The following is a 6,000-nucleotide window of genomic DNA, read 5'->3' as shown; positions in this document are numbered from 1 at the left end:
CTAATCCACATGACTTTGAAAACTAGCTAAATACATAAGTTTTTTGAGAAAAAAAGTGTTTCATTTTATATAGGCTGAGGGTATATCTCTGTCAGCAAAGCTGGCTAAAACTTTTTACTTTTTATTTACGAGAAAACGACCATAGTTTTTTAACGTTCATACGACTATAATAGATCTCCAGTATATAGGAAGCCTAACATTTCTTAATAGATTTTTTATTTAAATATAAGTTGAGTAGGAGAGGCTCAAAGAGTCCCTGTCTATGTTGTAATGTTAATTAGAAGTTGCACATCTCTTCCTATGTAACATACAGCGAGTAATGCAACTCTTAAGTTGCATGCACTGTAAAGAGTCATGAAATAATGTTATATTTGTTGAGTCCTAAAGTAATTGTAGAAAAAGTACAGAGAATTGCCAAAAGAGATAAAAAGTTGTGGCTCTCCTGGCCTGTTGAGGCATTCATTTGGATGGTTTTTGCACAAAGCCGCAAGCTGAACAAGTTGCACAAAACTTTGCTCTGGTCATTCGATGTGAACAGTCGTTAGTTGACGGTAGTGGATTTTTCGCAAAAACGGAAAACGTTGCAAAAGCTATTTGTGGTGCTTTTACTTTTTTATAGAGAGGGTGTTCCATTGTGTGTGTGCTTCACGGAAAAGTTCAAATAAATTAAGAAGTTCTTTGCGCTCCTTCTTCGCCCCCATTTTTTTGGTGTGAGGAAATTAATTAATTAATTGTTGTTGCGAGTTGGTGATGATAACAAACATACACACAAATGTGTGAAGAGAAATAAGGATCAAAGGAGACGAAAGAAAATTGTAAAGAAATCAATAACAATAAACAAAAACACAAAAAAAAGAATAACAAATCATTTTATTGATTCATTCCAACTGTGTGAGCTCAGTAAAACTTGGGTGTCAAAACAAAGGTCTTTAGTCTCGCTATTTGTTTGTTTGTATCTGCCATGCGACAAGGAGTTGTTTAAAAAGAAAGTGTTAAAGTGTTTTATAAACAAAAAAAAAAACAAGAAAGCCAAAGAAAGAAGAAGAAATAAAACAAACATCCCAACAAAATTATCGGAAATAGATTTCTTCTTCCCCATTTTGCCACTTAAAGTGTTTGGGAAATTTAAAGAAATTTGTTTAGACTGTCTTTTGTCTATCTGCCTGCCACCCAACTAACCGACCGATCAGCCATCAACTTGACTGCCTGCCAGCCTCCTTGTGTGTTGTTAGTTGCAGCATTGACATTGGGTAAGTAAGAGAATAATTGGATGATAATTGCATTTGGGGAGATAAATGATGAAGGCAAGAATAGGGAAGGAGAGCGTTGGGGAAGCACTATGATGGGAGGATATCCGTTCTATTAGAACTTGATTTATGCCAAACGAGTCTCCAAAGATGATGTTAACGAAAGACATGTTTGCTGGCTGTTGCCTGTTGGTTGCGAAGGTATGGCACTGGCTGGCTGGTGCTTGCAAGCGTTTGTTTGTTGTTTCGGGTTAATGTCAATTGTTTTTGTTGCTTGTATTTTTCATTTGCTCGTTGCGCCTCGTTCTCAACTGGAAGATAAATAGACAGCTTGCTACAACATGACATGCATCAGTGCACACACCGGTAGTTGCATTAATTTTATTGTTTGCATCCATCTACAACATAAATGCTTTGTTTTTCTGTTGGCTTTGGAGTCGAGAGAAGTGAGTCGCAATTTTAGGAGTGGGTGTACAATACCATTCGGTTTTAAGGGCAGCAATGTTTTATGGAGTCTATTTGAGTTAGGCATTAGACCTGGTGAGTCGCGATTAGATCCCAGAAGAGGTGAGGAAACACAATAATTTTGAACCTGACAGGTTTCTTGCGAACCCACTTTTAGAAAACATGAAGTTTCTCGGGGAAACTTAAAACACAGGTCGTAACGAATGGATGCGCTCTCGGATCGTATCGATAACCTCACTATAAATGACCTTTCGCATCGCTACCACTTGAAGAACCTATCAATAAAACAAGCAAAAATGTATCAGTCGGCTTTGCCGACATAGCACGGTGCTCTTGAAGCGACTTTAAATGGAAGGTGCTTACACCTGGGAAGTTTCCTGAAACTACAATGTTCATAGATGAGAAAAATAACAAAATATAGCCGCAGCGCTTTTTAAAAAAATCGCGATTCAAGTTGGCATTTTTAGGAGTTTTTTTTGCTTGGAAACCGCAAGTCCCATCGAAACAGGAACAAAGAAAATTTTGTAGCTACGAAAATTCTCTACAAGATTGACCTTTATGAGAATTTCGTAGGCTTTACCGTTATTGAGATATAGAAGTTCAAATTTGGACAATGCATTGACTCTATCGCTACCTTATAAAACAATGTTAAGCAGGGAGGGCCTTAACTAACTTTAAGTAAAAACCGGTTACACCTGGGCATTTTTTTGCGAATTTTGAAACTACAATGCTCATAGGTGAGAAAAATTTAAAAACAAGAAAAAATCTCTGTAGGGATTTTAAAATAAATCGCGGTCAAAGTTCACATTTTAGGTTTATTTTGTTTTCGAGATTTTGCTTAAAAACCGCAAGTTCTATCAAAATGGGGCTAAAGAAAATTTTGTAGCTGTGAAAATTCTCTACAAAATTGTTCTCTATTATATTTTCGTATGTTTTACCGTGTTTGAGATATAGAAGTTCAGGTCACATTTTCTGGTTTTTTGTTAGGTTTTTACGATTTGCTTGAAAACGGTAAGTCTTATCGATATGGGACTAGAGAAAATCTTATAGCTGTGAATATTCTATATAAGATTGGTTTTCGTAATTTTTTCCTAGGTTGTACCATTTTTGAGATATATAAGTTCAAGCTGGGAAATTGTAGTCATGACCTTGTTTTATAAGGAGACGATATAGTCAATGCATTGTCCCAATTTGAACTTCTATATCTCAATAACCGTAAAACCTACGAAAATATCATAAATGTCAATCTTGTGGAGAATTTTCATAGCTACAACATTTTCTTTAGTCCCATTTCAATAACACTTGCGGTTTCCAAGCAAAATCGTGAAAAACTAAAAAAACTCTAAAAATGTCAACTTGAATCGCGATTTATTTAAAAAGCGCTGCGGCAATTTTTTTTTTTTGTGTTTTTTGATTTTTCTCATCTATGAACATTGTAGTTTCCGAATCCGCAAAAACTTCCCAGGTGTAAGCACCTTCCATTTAAAATTGCTTCAAGAGCACCGTGATATATGTACCCTCAGCCGATGTGAATTGAAACTTTCATCTACGGTCAGATCGAATGTATTAGCGTATTTTCAGAATTTTGTGGGCCTTTTTGGACATTTGAACTTACCGACATGTGGATTAGGATTAAAGTTCAAAAGTGTAGCGGAGGAGGTACTTAAATGTATGGACCGACATAGTCCATTATGGAAGTGAATCTTATTTTAGAGTCATATCTTTTCGATAGATATCGCGCTCATTTCAGTGGGTTATCATATAACTTTTGGACCAGTTTGTCAGGAAGCATGGACTTGTCCACGGAAAACATAATATCGCTGTAAACAGGACCACAACGAGTAGCATCGGTGTACATTTCCAAAGGATCTTCGAACCGACCCCAAACTGCCCTTAGACACAAATGTTGAACTTTTGTGGGGGAGGTACCCTAGAAGTTAAACTAAATTTGGACAAGATATTAAGAGATTCAAACGTTAGACCAAAGGGGGCAACCCGTTCAAGAGATATCGCGCATTTTTTTAAATATTGGGGGGAAGTACCGTAAGTTGTGGACCGGACAAAATATGATGTAGCCCAAATGTTGGACCAAATCGGTTGATCAGTACGAGAGATTTTCGTGCTCTCCAGCCACTATATATGGTCCCATAGGGATTTTTTACACATTTCGGGCTGTTTTCTCAAGAAGTATGGACTTGCCCCTGAAAATCTTTTACCGTTGGAACTGGGGCAGCGAATGCAAGTCACTTCAATAAAAATCAGAGGGATTCGAGAGCAGGTCTTAAAGTGAATTTATCTAAAATTTTGTGTGGGAGGTACCCGAAGGAGTGGACAAATATAGTCCATACTCGAACCTGATCTATATCTGGTAGATATTTTAGGACGTGTAAAGTATGAACCAAATCGGTCATTCCCTTCAAGAGTTATCGTGCGCACAATTTTCCGAACATTTGTGAACGTTTGTGGGGGGAGGTACCTGAAGGAGTGGACCGATATGGCTTATTTTCGAACTTAAACTAATTTTGGACAAAATATTACGAAGGCCAAATTTTGGACCGAATCTGCAGATCGGTTCGAGAGTTATCTTGCGCTCCAACCACTACACACGATGTCCTAGGGGTTTTTTGTACCTTTCAGGCTATTTTCTCAAGAAGTATGGACTTGCCCCTGATGAAACTTATACCGTCGTATGGGGCGCAGTGAATACAAGTTGCTGCAACAAAAATCAAAGCGATTCGAGAGCAGGTCCTAAACTGGACTTTTTCGAAGTTTTGTGTGGGAGGTGCTCCAAAGAGTGGCCCGATTGGAACATCGCCTAAATCTAGTAGAAATTCCACGATGTGCAAAGTATGGATTAAATCGGTTACTTATTTCAAGAGTTATCGTGCGCACAAATTTTCCGAACATTTTCAAACTTTTGTAGGGGAGCTGACGGAAGGAGTGGACCGATATAACCCATCTTCGAACTTAAACTAAGTTTGGACAAAATATTACGAAAGCTAACATTTGGACCGAATCGGTTGATCCCTTCGAGAGTTATCGTGCACTCCAGCCAGACAGACGGACGGACATGGCTAAATCAACTCCAAATTGTCTGAAACAAATTTCGTCCAAACATACTTGGGATCTAAAATCATTATTTCGATAAGGCACATTTTGCCCGTATGAAAGTGGCATAAATGCTGAGGTTATAAAGAAGGGCCCTAAACTAGTATGACCACATATTTATCGTTCTTTATGGAAATTGAGAATATTGTCATACCCGGAGCGAAGTTGTGCAAGAATGAAACGTCTTTGCGGTTGCCGTTCACCGCACGAAAGCCGTTTATCGATTCGTAGGACGCCTGTTGAATCACGGCTTTCATGGAGTTCGCTATCGACAATCGGTTGACATCCATCTTGAATTTCATCACAAAAGCACCTGAAGTCCTGATGGATGTGTCGGGGAGGTGGATCCTCCATCACAGTTTGATGGCTGTTAGGAAGCCTGCGGCAACTGTTGTCTGTCTAACAATTTCCTGGTCTCCTCATTGAACCGTGGAATCTCGGAGCGCATTATTCTGGGATGTTTGCACATGTGTCCATTGTGTGTCGCTGAGGAAAGAAGTCGTATGGTAGACATGTGCTGTCTCCTGAACAATCAAAAGGCATCATCAGACTCCTACCTTTGGATAAACTTCGGCTTTTAGTCTTCGCGGGCCAGGAACGTGCCGAGTGATTATATACCAAACGCGTTCAGGTTTGACTCTGTAAGTACTCCAAGCTGAGATATTTGGGCTGAAGGTAATTCTCATTTGCACTAGCGCCAGTGTCCAGTCATCAAACACTTAAATAAGCTAAACGATATCTGTAGCATCTTATGATCAGAGACTCCAGCTATCGGGAAAGCAGCAGAGTTGGCTAGAGAACTTGAACCCAGTCTTACAGGACTGGTTCTGTCGAAAGTTAGGCGTCCCTGAAGGCTCTCAAGCTATGGAACATAAAATTACGCATCGCAGATGGCTTAAGGAACCTAGATGCTGAAGATAGGTGTGTGTCCTAGTAACTTAGGTGTAGTAAAGCGTTGTTTTTTTCTGTTCACCAACACAATTCTTCTCTTTATTTCACAACTGATGTTGTTTGTTGTGTTCATGGCGTTGCCGAGGTAGACGAAGTCTTTTACTACCTTAACATTAAAGGAACCAACTTCCACTGCTGTTCCTAGCTCCATGGACGCACTGAGCGTCGACACCATCAACTTTGTCTTTTCGCCGTTTACTCCAAGACCCACTTTTGCCGATTCTCCTTC

The 6,000-nt window shown here is 39.1% G+C and overlaps 1 protein-coding gene across 1 annotated transcript in view; it reads left to right on the top strand.

The window, feature by feature from the left end:
* Positions 1-514: 514 nt before the first annotated feature.
* The window catches only part of Nrt (Neurotactin), a 145,208-nt gene continuing 139,722 nt past the window's right edge, over positions 515-6,000 (top strand). The window contains exon 1 of the mRNA XM_073980656.1: positions 515-1,250. The gene's annotated coding sequence lies outside the window, so the exon portion shown is untranslated. The remainder of the gene's footprint in view (positions 1,251-6,000) is intronic.

This window comes from Musca autumnalis, unplaced genomic scaffold (assembly GCF_047663935.1).
Source record: "Musca autumnalis isolate F117 unplaced genomic scaffold, ASM4766393v1 scaffold_4, whole genome shotgun sequence".
NCBI classification, from domain to species: Eukaryota; Metazoa; Arthropoda; class Insecta; order Diptera; family Muscidae; genus Musca; species Musca autumnalis.
Note: the sequence above shows the minus strand (reverse complement) of the source record. Positions and strands in the feature narration are given on the sequence as shown.